General features: G+C 49.1%; 1 non-coding gene across 1 annotated transcript; it reads right to left on the bottom strand.

Annotated features, from left to right (window-relative positions):
• Window positions 1–1,819: 1,819 nt before the first annotated feature.
• Window positions 1,820–1,892, bottom strand: TRNAE-CUC. The gene has a single exon. It is a non-coding gene; the product is annotated as a tRNA-Glu (tRNA).
• Window positions 1,893–14,502: the final 12,610 nt, after the last annotated feature.

Raw genomic sequence — 14,502 nt, forward strand, 5'->3', positions numbered from 1 at the left:
TATATACATTATACAAGTCAACAAATGAGATAATTGCACTTTGTGGTCAATACCAAGATGGGAAGAAATGGTGCTATGATAAAATTTCATAGGGCGGGGATTGGTAGAAAAGCTACTTTAGGCAGGGACAGAGGAGAAAGCCCTTCTGAGGAAGTGACATTTATTCAGAAAGCTGAGGTAGCCAGCCATGGGAAGAGGCAAGGAATGTGCATTCCAGGCTATGGGGGCAGCAGGGAGAAAGACCCTGAAGATTTGGTATGGTCAACACACCAAGAGAGTCCTGTTTCCATTCCACTGAAAACCACTGGAAGTTGTTTCCATGAGGTGAGTCCAAGCTAGGAGGTAGTCACCCGAAAATCCTGCAATGTTTCTGACCCCATGGCTTCCTGCACTGCCATTGACATCTGATCCGGGCAGAACAGAGACCTTTCTCACCAGCCCTGGTTACTCAGTTGCCATAAGTAGGCTGTCTCAGACCTTGTAAATGTTGGATACTTTGTTTACTGGGTCTTTTGTTTTCAGAACCTTAATTGTGGGGGCACCTGGTTGGCTCAGTCAGTTAAGCAGCTGCCTTCAGCTCAGGTCATGGTCTCAGGGTCCTGGGATCAAGTCCTGCATCAGGCTTCCTGCTCAGCAGGGAGTCTGCTTCTCTCTCTCCCTCTGACCCTCCTCTCTGCTTGTGCTCTCTCTCTGTCTCAAATAAATAAAATCTTGAAGAGAAGAAGAAGAAGAAGAAGAAGAAGAAGAAGAAGAAGAAGAAGAAGAAGAAGAAGAAAAAGAAGAAGAAGAAGCAGCAGCAGCAGAAGCAGCAGCAGCAGCAGAGCAGCAGCAGCTTAATTGTGTGTCTTGGCCTGGATTTCCTTGGGTTCATCTTGTTTGGGGTTCACTAAGTTTCTTGAATTTGCAGTTTGATGATTCCTGTTGTAGTCAGGAACTTTTCAGCCATTATTTCTGATTCCTTTTACAGTCCCACCTTTTCTCCTCTCTTTCTGGAACTCCCATCTTTTTTTTTTTTAAGATTTTATTTATTTATTTGAGAGAGAGAAAGAGAGAGTGAGAGAGAGAGAGAGAACAAGCAGGGGGAGAGGGAGAAGCAGGCTCCCCACCGAGCTGGCAGCCCAACATGGGGTTCGATCCCAGGACCCTGGGATCATGACCCGAGCTGAAGGCAGATGCTTAACCAACTGAGCCACCCAGGCGCCCTGGGACTCCCATCTTTTATTATAGTTCCTCAGGTCCCTGGGGCTCTGTTCTCTTCCCTTACCTCTCCAGTCTATTTTCTCTCTGTTGTTCATATTAGGCCATGTCTCTTGTTCTCTTTTCCACATCACTGATTCTTTCCTCTGTCTCCTTCCTTCTGCTCTTGAACCCAGCCTCTGAGCTTTTCATTTTAATTGTTTTTTATTTAAAGATTTTATTTTATTTATTTTAAGGGAGAAGTGGGATCCCTGCGATGCGGAGCTTGATGTGGGGCTTGATCCCAGGACCCCTGCGATCCTGACCCAAACCGAAGGCAGTCACTTAACTGACTGAGCCACCCAGATGCCCCCATTTTAATTGTTAAAATTTTCAGTTCAAACCTTTCCATTTGGTTCTACTTTATGTCCTTTATTTCTTTGCTGAGGCTTTCTGTTTTTTCATTTTGTGTCAACTGTATCATTACTCATTGAAGCATTTTTATTGTATGTCTGTATCATTTTAATGTTGGCATCTATTGATTGTCTTTCTTTCACTCAATTTGAAATCTCCCTGGTTCTTGGTAACATGAGTGGTATTCATTCATTCATTCATTCATTCATTTATTTTTAAGTAGGCTCCATGCCCAAAATGGGGCCTGAACTCATGCCCCTGAGATTGAGAGTCCCATGCTCTACCGACTGAGCCAGCCAGGCACCCTGATGAGTGATTTTTTTTTTTGACTGAAACCTGGTCATTTTTCTGTTATGCTCCGAGACTCCGGATCTTATGTAAACTGGTTTTAGCTGGCTTTCTCTGATACCGTTCCAGCAGAGGTGGGGAATGGTTGCAGGGGGTGGGGAGATATGGCACCCTGTTACTGCCAGGTGGAGGTGGAAGTCCAAATTCCCACTTGGTCTTGTTGACACCTTGGGGGGTACCCTTTGGCCTTGTCTGACACAATCCGGGGAGGGTGTTGGGGCTCTTAATGAAAGCCTCTTAAAGGTGGAAGTTTAGGGTCCCTACTTGGCCTTTGCTAGTGTGACTGAAAGTGGGGCCACCGTTTTTTTCTGTGGTATTTAGCTAGAGTAAGATGGTCTAAAAGATTTCTGTGTGCTAGTCTGCCCCTTTTCTGGTCCTCTGGCTGACTTTTGCTGAATATTTTTTGTCTGGACCCATTGACATTTCTGAGTTTTCGGTTTCTCTAGCACTCAGTCTGGGGTATGTGAGGCAACAAGAAAATCCAGGGAACTCATGTCCTGAGGTCCCCAGCCATCTGCCTCCTTTTCTGCACTTTGGGTCTTCTTACATTTTTCTTTCTTTCTTTCTTTCTTTCTTTCTTTCTTTCTTTCTTTCTTTCTTTCTTTCTTTCTTTCTTTCTTTCTTTCTTTCTTTCTTTCTTTTTCTTTCTTTCTTTCTCTTTCTTTCTTTCTTTCTTTCTTTCTTTCTTTCTTTCTTTCTTTCTTTCTTTCTTTCTTTCTTTCTTTCTTTCTTTCTTTCTTTCTTTCTTTCTTTCTTTCTTTCTTTCTTTCTTTCTTTCTTTCTTTCTTTTCTTTCTTCTTTCTTTTTTTTCTTTAAAGATTTAATTTATTTGACAGAGAGAGCGTGAGCACAAGCAGTGGGAGCTGCAGGCAGAGGGAGAAGCAGGCTCCCCACTGAGCAGGGAGCCCGATGCGGGACTTGATCTCAGTGCCCTGGGATCATGACCCGAGCCAAAGACAGATGCTTAACCGACTGAGCCACCCACATGTCCCTGTTTTCTGTATAATGTCCAAAGGTCTTGGTTTTACTTGGTGGGAGGATTAGGGAAAAGTATGCCTATTCAATTTTTCTGGAAGAAGTTCCTGGCTTACTCCAAGCCAAGAAAACTCAGTTGTCCAAGCTGGAGTTCACCCCTTTTCCTCAAGTTAGTTTCTCCTCCCCTCCTCCCCTCTCTCACGTCCCTATCTCAATTCATGTTCCCTACAGTTATCTAAGTAGGAAAATGAGGATTCTACATTCATGTCCTTCCATAATCTCTTCCTTTTTTTAAAAAAATATTTTATTTATTTATTTATTTATTTATTTACTTACTTACTTACTTACTTATAAAGATTTTAATTTATTTATTTGACAAGAGACACAGCAAGAGAAGGAACACAAGTGGGGGGGGTGGGAGAGGGAGAAGCAGGCCTCCCGCCGAGTGGGGAGCCCAATGTGGGGCTCGATCCCAGGACCCCAGGATCACAACCCGAGCCAAAGACAGACGCTTAATGACTGAGCCACCCAGGAGCCCTCTCTTCCTTCTTTTTGACCTAAGCCCTAGCTCAGGCCCTTTTGTCTGATTCTTGTTATTTGAATGGTGTCTTAACTGATCTCATGACTTGGATTCTCACCAATCTTTGCCCCTCCAGAATATCTCCTAATCTTTCCAAGGTGAGTGTCCACAGGTGCATTCTTCAGAGTTAAGCTGAAATATAGGCAAATACATTTGGAAAATGTTGACTTTAATAAAGAGATTTCCTCACTGCAGGACTTCTCAGAGCTTTCAGTGCACCTACATCCACAGTGAGTAGCCAAGAAAATGGTATAGAATTGCCCAACTTTATTTGACTAAAATATCCTTTTTCTTCCTGAGGCATCTCTGGAATACAGCGATCTAAAACAGAGGTTGGCAAATGTTTTCTTTTCTTTTTTTTTTAAAGATTTTTATTTATTTATTTATTCATGAGAGACAGAGGGAGAGAGAGAGAGGGAGAGAGAGAGAGAGAGAGAGAGAAGCAGAGGGAGAAGCTGGCTTCCAAGGAGCAGGGAGCCCGATGCGGGACTTGATCCCAGGACGCTGGGATCATGACCTGAGCCGAAGGCAGACGCTTAACCATCTGAGCCACCCAGGTGCCTGGCAAATGTTTTCTATAAAGAACCAGATAATAAATATTTTCGGCTTTGCAAGCCATATGGTCCCTGTTGAAACTACTCACCTCTTATAGCGGAAAGCAGCCATAGACAATATGTAAACAAGTGGCTGTGTGTCAATAAAACTTTATTTACAAAACAGAGCTCCAGCCTACAGGCTTTAGTTTACCTACCCCTGTTCTAAACATTATTTTAATTACAAAGACCTGGGTGTCATCCTAGGCTCCCTTTTCTTTTTTCCCCATGTCCATTCTACCTTCAAGAGCCTTGGATCCTATCACCGAAGTATATATCTGTTGCTGTCTCCAACTGCACTTGTGCTACTTTTTTTTTTTTTTTTTTTAAGTAGGCTCCATGCTGGGCATGATGAGATCAAGACCTGAGCTGAGATCAAGTCCTGAGCTGAGATCAAGAGTTGGATGCTTAACCAACTGAGCCAGCCGAGCGCCCCTCCACTTGTTCAACTTCAGGTGTGGGCCACCATTGCCTGCACCACATACAGCCTCCCAACTGGCCTTCCTCTGCCCGCTTATCCCATCATTCTGTAGAATGTGCCAGGACACCTTATGTTAACCCCTCAGTGGCTTTTCACTGGTCTTAGGATAAAGTCCCAGCAACTTAGAGCATGTTGTAAGGTCCAGTCTGGGCTAGGCCCAGTGCACTCTTCCAGTCTCGGTTCCATGCCTTCTGTTCTCACACTGTGGGACTGAGCTTGAGTATGTGGCTTGCACACATGCGCTTTCCAGGCCATTTCTCCTGTTCAGAATACTCTTCCTTTGACTTCAGCCGGCAGCTTAGATGTGCCTTCTTTCCTCACTGTCCCAGGTTGGGTTATGTGTCCCTCCATCTACTTTATCCTTTAGTGATCTAGCCTTATTATTTTCTTTCTGTCTCTCCCCCCACCCCCGTTTTCTCCCAATTGGAGAGGACAGGGTTGTTGTTTTTTTTCTCCCCTAGTGCCTAAAACAGGCCCAGCACACATTGACACGGGCATGTGCTAGAGGACATACCCGATCAGGACCTAAGACTCCTTGCCACCACCTTTTAACCATTCTTTTTCCTCCTTGTAGGGAGAAGATGGCATTAATCTGTTGGAAGAATTAGGAGCCCATATGCCCCTCTATGAAATAATTTGCCCATCTGTGGTGAGGAATGAGAATGCAGCACCCAGGGGTCCTTAGGGAAGGCTTTGCTTTTTAATTTGAGTCTGAAGGTTCTTTCTCAAAAGTCTTTGAGAGCTCTCTAACTTTCTTTATAGAGTTCTATATCCATCAAATCATGAGGAAGAAGCCAAAAGCAATGATCCTCGAATGTAACCTGGAGTACTTAAAAAAAAAAAAGCTACAAAGGACATCCTTGGGACAGTTGGGTAAATGTGAACATGGACTGTATTTTAGACACTATTATGTCAGTGTTCAATGTCTCACGAGTGGTCGCAGTACTATAGTTATGTAGGAGGATAACCCTTGTTCTTGGGAGGCAGAGACAGGAGTATTTAGGGTGGAGTGTCATGATGTCTACAACTTACTTTCAAAAGATTTGGCAACCATCTGAGCATTTCAGAGGGAAGGAGAGAGAACACAAATATGGCAAAAAATGTTCATCGGTAAATAAAATCGAAGGTACGGAATTTTATATTTTCTTCAACTCTCCTCTCAGCATGGCGTCTGGCATGGAATACACCTCAATAAATGTTGGCTGAACTGCAAGAACAACTACTAGGTTGCCTAAAAGTGTGCCCTGAGTTGCTTAAGATGATCTCTTGCCTTCCTATCTATGAACTTCTGATATTGGACTTTGAGCAGCTTTGTAACCGAAAACCAGCCAACAGTCCTCTCTCTTGTGTTGAGCCAACTGGTCTGAGCTCCAGATGTATTTCATATAGCTTGACATTTTTATAGTAAGTCTTTATAAAGGCCAACAAACAGAGATAGGGAAGAAACTTGCCCATTGTATTCCAAATTAAGGAAAAGAAATGTGGGTTTGGATGTGACTGTGGGTCACAATTTCTGACCCAGAAGAAGGATGGAGACACTCTCCGGCTCATCTTCTCGGCCAGCTCCCTGGACGTCCCTTTAAGAGCTCATCTGCAGGTGGCATGCAGCCCCTCTGATGTCTACCCCCTGATCCAGCACAGGCACTAGAATTGCCTGGGAGGCTGAAGACTTGCACCTGCATGGGATTAGCAGGGATCGGTGGGCAAGTGGAGCCCCTTCTCTGGCCTCAGGCTCTTGGTGTCTTATGTGTCATTTCATGGTGATCAAACATAAGGTCCAACCCAGAAAAGGAAACCCATACATTTGGCAGCCCTTGAGGCAAGGGGACGGGCCTTCAGAGACTGGCCTGCCCTGTGACATGGCCATGGGCCAGAGGATGGGATGAGAGCAGGCAGATGATGCTTCGCCTCCAAGGTGGCTCATCTCTGTAACCAGGGGCTTCTCTGGGGGACAATAATGATGATTGTGGCCACTGACTGAGCACTTACCCTGTTCCAGGCGCTGAACTGGCATTTGCCATATCCAGCACTCCTTCTGACCTCAAAATTTAAGTAAGCCAGGATTCAGACCCTGGTCTGCCTGACATGAAAACGCAGACTGTGGCATACCCTGTGTACATAAGCAACGCCCACCCCAGGAATGTAGAAGGGTCCATTGGCACGTGGGATCTTGGTAAAGTTCTAGATGAATCTGAATGGTGAATGGTGTAACTGCTACTGTGAGGGCACGTGAATAAGAAACTCCTCCGTTGCACAGGTTCTCGTGCTTAGCTGGAGCACCTCAGAAGAGAAACTCACTTCCAATCAGCACGTTAATAAGTAACTTGGTTGCCCCTAAGAGGGCCAAGGGTCACCAGCGCTATCAGCGAGGCCCTCGGTTGGGCAGGGGGATCACTGAGGGAGGTGAGAGGCAGATTCTGTCTCCACTTGGAACCGCCGGCGTGGACACGGCCCACGGCCTGGAGTGTGCTCAGCAGAGCCCTCCCGTCATCGGGGAGGCCAGGAACTCCCCTTTTCCCCATGATAGGGAAGCTCTCCATCTGTGCATCCTCTGCTGAAGAGCCAGCTGGGGCTCGCATCACAAATGGGGCTTCTGAGCCAGAAAGCTGGTGAATAGTTAAGTCCAGTGGGCCTTTGAGGAACAAATGAATGAATGTGTTCTGTGGACTTCGAAGGGTCATGCACCAGTGAGTGACCCGTGCTGGAGGCTAGGATTCCGCTGTGACCAGGAGCTGATCCCAAGCCTCATTCTTTAGCTCCACCTCTTGCACTAAAGGTGAGCTGGGCTGACTTCTTCCCATCTCAAGAACCAGGGCCTGGAATGTGGGCTGTGTGTTTGGGAGCGCATGTGTTTTGTGCCTGGAGGGAGGGAGCCTGTGTGTATCTGCATGCTCAGATCTCTAGGGAGCCAACAGAGCAGGGGGCTGTGGCTGCAGAGGTCCACTGTGTTACTAAATCCAACAAACAGGTGATATTCTTCTGTGCCCTTGCCGTGCCCTTCAATAGAGATGCTGGCTTGGAAAACAAACAGTAACACATGTGCGCAGTCTTCATCATGTTTCTCCCTCTCCTCCCCGCACCCTCCCATCATACAGTGCATAAAACTACCCCCTGCAGAACACGCCGTGTTGCACCCCTCCTGAGAGGTGAGAGCAGGTGGGGGTGTCTTAGGTTGAGTTCCCCTGGGAAAGATCCCGGGGATGGAGATTTGCGTGCAGGCTGTTTCTTAGAGCATGCACCAGGAACCCCTGGGAGGGAGTGAGGTCCCAGGATTGGGCACCAGGATTGGGCAGAGGTGGAAGTCAAGCTATGATGGCCCCTTGAGGATGGCCTTGGCCAGTCCCCTTTCCAGCTCTGGAGCTGGGATAACTCCTCACCGGGGCACGGGGCACAGCCAGCCTTTGTATCCCTGTTTCGACCCGATGCTGGATGACAGCCCTCTCCACCCCCCCCCCCCACATGTAACCTACCAGACAACTCCCTTCAGGGAGGGCAGGGATGGACTATTTTGAAGTGTCCACAGGCAATGTTCCAGGGACTGGGGGTAAGAGGAGGGAAGGGGGAGGAATGAATGTCTGGGTCCCGGAACAGAGGGATCTGTGCCCACTGCAGGGGGTGTTCCCCACTGTGGCCCAAACAATGTCATTGTGAGCTGATTAAACACACCCTTAAAATTTGGAAGAATGTAGAAAACGTTCTCTTGCTGCTTCTGCCACAGTTATTATTAATTTTACAATGGTGCCAGGCCTGAGTTCCTGACCCTTGAGTTTCAAAGTGCCCACATCCTTGAAGTCAACAGAGAAAGCTTTTTTCCAAAATTGTAGTTGACACAATGTTATACTAGTTTCCGTGTACAACTGAGAAAGTTCTTAACCCGTGGATCACCTCTTTCTCTTCTTCTCCGGAAGCCTCTTTGACATTTTTATTCCCTTTTGTTAGCCCACTACCACAACCCCACCCCAGTCTCCTGGAACTGTACTGCTTTCCACGATGTAGAAACCCTCACTATGGCCCATTTCAAGCCACCAGGGTGCTGGCACTGAACACAGGGCTGGGAAGAGACCCACATAGCGGTCTTGTGAGCAGAGCAGTTCTTGCGCCTCCCAAGTTCAGGCTGTGTGGGTCCTCAGAGAGAAGCAGGGTTTGAGGCCCTGAGGCAGTGGGGTGAGGTCTTCCTGTCGTTGGCCTGCCTTCTCTCTGTTCTTAGGACATCCTCCATGCTCCATTTCAGGGGCTGTGTGGCCAGCAGCATAGGGGCAGAACGGGAAGGAGGAAATAAAACCTGACCCGGTCATCTCAGGTCCTAGCATCTTCCCCCAAGTGCTGGGGGAAGGTGCTTTCAGGTGCAATGCTCTGACACTCGTCACCGTCACGCTCACGTGGCTGTTCCTTGCCGCAGACAGAGCCTGCAGCGGCTCTATCTCAGGAATCCTCAGTGTCTCTGCCTTCTTCTGAGCAGGAGCACCTCCTCAGGGAAGTTTGGTGAGGGGTGGTGGTGGATGGAGGATCTGGGTAGGGGAGAGCAATCAATTTTCTCCTCCAGACTGGGCTCATGAAATCAGCTACTGAGTAACTCCTGGGTGGTGAGCTCAGAAGAAGAGAGAATCAGGGCAGAGCTTTAACCGAGTTCCAGAACGCCTGGCTTGGGCGGTGTTCCTTGGATGAACAGCAGCGAGTACTGGTAAATGTCTCCTTAGGGAGAATTAGCCTGCCTAACCAGAGAGCGGAGGTTTCTCCTTTCCGAAGCCCGGGGCTCTGGGCTCAGGGAGGAATGAGGCCGGCCGGGCGGGGGGGGGGGGGGGGGGCCTAGAGTGAGAATGAGCTAGTGGAGTGGTTCTCAACTGAGGGCGATTTCCCCCCTCCATAAGACATTTGGCCATGTCTGGGGACATTCTGGATTGTCACAGCTAGGCAGGGGGCCGCTACTGGCATCTAGTGGGTAGAAGCCAGGGCTGCTGCTGAACATCCCACATTGTACAAGACACACGCCAGCCCGCCTCCCAGAGCCACCCAGCTCCAAATGTTACTGATGCCCACACTGAGGAAAACTTCACGTGAGCAGAGGCTGGTCCAATGGGCAGAACGACCTCCCCTTACAGAACATGGTTGACACTGAGGGGAAGTCATGCTCCCCATGTGTTGAAGGACGGAGGGAGAAAGTGAAGAAGTTGGGGACCTCCAGCCCCCTATACACAGCTCAGCCCAGGGAGAGGTTCTCCAGGCTGGTGTTGGAAAGAGGCTTCCTGTCTTCCCAGGGGAAGGGACAGCCCATGGTAGGTGGGCAAGAACCTGGGTGGGAAGCCGTGAGGGGCTGGATGCCTTTTTGGCTATTAAGATGCAATCTCTGTTCCCATGCACTACTTACGCACACATCCATGTCCTTCCTCCTAAATCCCCACCATGCACTGTGCAGTTCTCTCCCCAGTGCTTCCCGAGTGGCTATGTTTTATTCATCCTTGTATCCCGAGCACCTGGCTTTGGCAACCGAACACTCAAGATGTGTGTCGGGCACTGTTTGTTGATAGAATGCACAAATGTGTGATTTCAGTAGATATCATATCAGCAGCTCCCACGTTTCTGTCTAGACAGTTGTCTTCCTTGGGGGAACCACCCTTTCCCTGTCTTTAAGGCCCTGATGGGATTGGGGCCCCTTCAAGTTCTCTGTGAGTTAGAGGGAGAGTCTCTTCGCCATTTCTATGGGGGCCACAGGGATGGAGGTGAGGGGCTGCCAGCAATCATCTTTCCCACATGTGGAGAAAGCCCACCTGGGAATAAAGCCACACCCCAAGGGAAGCAGAACTGGAGGTGGAGCAAAGATATCTTTTGAGTCCCTGGATCCAACCATGTCTGAAGCCATCCTGTTTTTGAACTTCCCAGTTTTTGCTTTGAGTTGGGGTTCTGTCACCTCGCATCTCTAGTCTCCGGATTAATCTAGTGACGCCACCTGAGGGCAGAGCCAGGCAGTGGTCATGGTCTCCATCTTCTCTAGCTCATGTGGTTGACTTACAGACACCCGGCAGACTGCTTCTGGCCAGGGGCCCTGCCTTTGAATAAAATCTGTATTTGGCTGAGATAGCATGAAGATAAGGGGCTGTGGGGGGTGGCGAGTGGCCTGGGACTGGAACTAATGGGTGGTAGACTGGGAACAGGAGGACTTCCAGCCACCTGGGAGGGTCCTGTTGTATTGTGTAGCCTCTGGTCACTTCAGCTCCCCAAGCTCCCCACGGTCTCTCAAGGGGTGATGAAGTTCAAATACAATTAATTTGGGCAAAAGGGTTTATGAATGCATCAGTGCAAGGGGATCACTTTCACTGACACTGGAGCTGGTTCAGAGGGAGAAGGAGACCAGCGTGGGGAATCACTGAAAGGATACAGAGAAGCAAGGGGGAGGGGGAGAGGATGAAGGGGATGCTTCATGCAGGTGGCCACCCCCACAGAACACTAAAGACAGGTGGGGACGGGCAAGAGGAGATTCCGTTCTGTTCTCCCCAGGCCTGGGGACCCTGGACACCAGGCAAGGGCTGTGGAGCTGGCTTAGGTGCTAGGTGGTCACGTCCTATCTCCGTTACCCTCATAACTGAGAACCCAGATAAAGGACCCAAGCCAGGCATTCCTAGTTCCTCTCTGGCAGGATGGCCACTGAAAGTTGTCCTGGCAGGTTGCGGGCCTCCCACCCGCAGGGTCTGCTAGCAGAGCAAGGCCCTTTTGCTTTATGCAGTGTATGTGGTAGGAGGATGTGGGGGGCAGTGGAAGCTTGACTCCTTCATAGGTCAGGCTTCAGGACTGGGATGTGTGTGCAGCTAGTCTCAGGGCAGGGGGTCCAACTTCAGTCCTTACAAGCTGAGAATAATAGTCAGTGGTGATCAGCCAATAGCTATCCCCATGTGCTAGGTGCTAGACTGGGTGTTCATCACAACAATCCTGCGAGATGTCATTGCACCCATTTTACAGGGGAGGAAACTGAGTCTTCAGAAGAGCCCAGGCTTAGCTAGAAAGGAGAGCAGTGGGATTTAAAGTGGATTTTTTTTGACTCTAAAGACCATAATTCAAAAATGTTCCGTTATTTTTCTTGAATAGTAGCTTACCATTCAATATGCACTTCTTAAGTGCAAGGCATTGCAGAGTGCTTTGCATATAAAACAGCCTGGACCAGCCAGGCGCCGCTCTCGGAAGATTTTACGGGGAAGGCCGCCATCTAGTGGCCAAACTGCAAGCCCAGCACTTACCAGGACGAAGTGATCAGGCGAAGGTGGGGCTTTGGGAAGTCAGTGGGGAAGAGACCCCAGTTGGCGCAGCCTTGGTTCGGGAGGGCTGCTGTGCAGGCAGAGTGTCTGGTCTGGGCGTCGGAGGAGGTTCAGGCTGCCCAGCTGCCTCAGGATAGAAGAGGGGACTTGGGTGTGGGTGTGGTAGACCAGAACTATCCTGGAAAGTGTCTCCTTGAGCCCCTCAGAGGATTCCTGAAGGTAAGCCTCAGCTAGACTTCTCCTTAAGCCCTTCTCCCGAGGTGTTGTGTCCTTTTGCCGGAGTGAGGTGGGGAGCAGGGACGTTGGTGTATCTGAGGCTTTCCCTGCAGAGCGGCCTCGTGATCCCGCCCTTGGTGTTCTACCTTGTACAGACACTGTCCCCACCTCTGAGGGAGTTCTACAACCTCATCCTCATTTCTGGAATGGGTGTCCTGGGGAGCTCTCCTCTGTCCTCACCCTGTCACCCCAGTTCAGGGCCTCGTCTGGGCTGGTACATTTGGGCTGGGCAATCTCCCAGCTTCTCTGCTGCCCCCCCTTTATCTCCCCACTTTGCTAATCGAAGGATTTCCTAGCTGTAGGAAGCCTACAACTTGGAAGCCTGCCCTTGCCCAGAACCCAGGATCTGGAGGTCATGGGTGTGTTTAGAAAGCCCCCAGGTGATTCTAATACGTTGCCAGGGGGCTCATGTATAACCACTGTTCCAGGCTTTCAGAACTTCTCCCTGGCGGACTTGCATTTTTTCTTCTCCCTCCCACATGTAGCACACTTTCCTCAGTCCAGACTGTCTTCTAGTTTTTCTCACTGGCATTCTCTCAACTGGGAAGGCTCAGCACAAATGCTCGTGGAGAGAACCTGCAGTATTCTCTGGGCTTCACATTTTGGGCATCACTTTTATGTACCCTTAAGCCCACGGTGTCCCATTGATTGGCTTGTTCCTCCTCACACCTTAGACGGTGAGATCTTGACCATGATGGACTTATCTTTGTATGCCCAGCATCTGAGCGCCAGGGACAAAATTGTGCTTGGTGATGGAATGTTGGTGGATGTCCCAATGGGTGTCCTGCTCAGAGAGCCAGTCTTCATCTGGCTGAGACCTTCAGCCTTCCAAATGTCAACCCTTCTGAAGAGCCCTTGAGGCTGTGAGCCAGGGTCTCACACTGGGAGTCCCTGTTCATGTTCCCGAGGCCTGGGAGAGGGGAGGCGGCCACATGGAGTGGGATTTGAGGGAAGGGCCTCCTCCCTCCTCCCAACCCCTGCATAAAAATCTCTCCCATATGACGGATGGCTCAGTCCTCAATTTCCATGCTTAGAAAACCCGTGCTTGGAGCAAAGATTTAAAAATAATAAAAAACAACATTTCCTGAGAACTTAGCATATGTCAGTGATACATACAATATGCCATTTAATCATCATAGCAGGCTTGTGTTCACCCATCCCCACATACGGGTGAGGAAACGGAGGCTCTTGGACATTGAGTTACATACCAAAAACTGCTTGGGCTCACCAATACCCAGTCTCCTTCTCCTCTAAGGGCCATAGCTGACATTTTTCTAGTCTCCTTTGCAGTAGGTGGGTCCATGGATATAGGAGGGTGGAGGTGGGGGGCTAGGCATCTTTGTCAGGTTGTGGTCCATTAAAAATAAAATAGTCACACACATGGTCTTGGATCTTTCTCCCTCAACCAGCTCAGTGGAGAGGATGTCAAAATTCTGAGCACCTAGAAGACTGAGCCACAAGATGAAAGGAGGCTGGGGCTCTGAGTGACGGCATGGAGCAGAGCCATTCCCACCCCTGACCCCCAGTGGACAGCTATATGAGTAAGGATTCAAGTTTTCTGTGTTAACTTATCTTGGGTTTCTGCTATGTATCCAACTTGATACATATAACCATCTCCAGCTCCCATGTTTAGTGAGTGGTCCAATTAGGATTTGTTTCCAGGCAGACTGACTTCAGAGTACACAACTCGATCCCCTGCACTGCCTTTCCAGAATTCTGTAACAAGGTGCAAATACCCTGGGAGAGGTCAGGCATTCTGTCCTGTCATTCTAGGACTAGCCTGAGGAAAGGCAGAAGAGGATCTTTACACAAGGCTGTCTCCCCCTCCCATGTCATGGGTTTGTGTGTGTGTGTGTGTGTATGTGTGTGTGTGTGTGTGTGTGTGTGTGTGTGTGTTGTGAGGGGTTGGACTGGGCTGGGTGTAGTAGGAAACTCATGAATAATTCAGAGATGGTTGGCATGCAAGAGGAGAGTTTCAGGCTCTAGTGCATTTCCGGTGACATGGGATTCCCTGTGCGCCACACTCCGTGCCCACCCCTTTGGGTCTACCTGGCACCTAAGAGTCTGGTTGGGGCAGAGGAGCTCTGGGTTGAGCGAGCTCCCCACTGGCTTCTTCCTTGTGATGAACTCTGTCATAGTTGGTCCCACTGGCTCCTTCTACCCAGGGAGACACAACACAGTGGCTAACCCCTTTGTAGCTCCCACCGAACCAGGGTTCAGGCTGACTCCATGATCAGCTGGAGGCTGTTCTGAGAGTGCGTATCCAAGGTGGTAGATGACCACGTTGGCTCCCCCACCTGTTCTCCGTGCTGCATCCAGAGCACTGGTTTATGAAATTAAAACAGACTCCCTCTTGTTTTTAATTAAAACAAAAGAGAGAGAGAGAGAGAGAGAACCCCCCACTCTTTAATCTGT

The sequence above is a fragment of the Zalophus californianus genome, chromosome 5, assembly GCF_009762305.2.
Source record: "Zalophus californianus isolate mZalCal1 chromosome 5, mZalCal1.pri.v2, whole genome shotgun sequence".
Lineage (NCBI taxonomy): Eukaryota > Metazoa > Chordata > Mammalia > Carnivora > Otariidae > Zalophus > Zalophus californianus.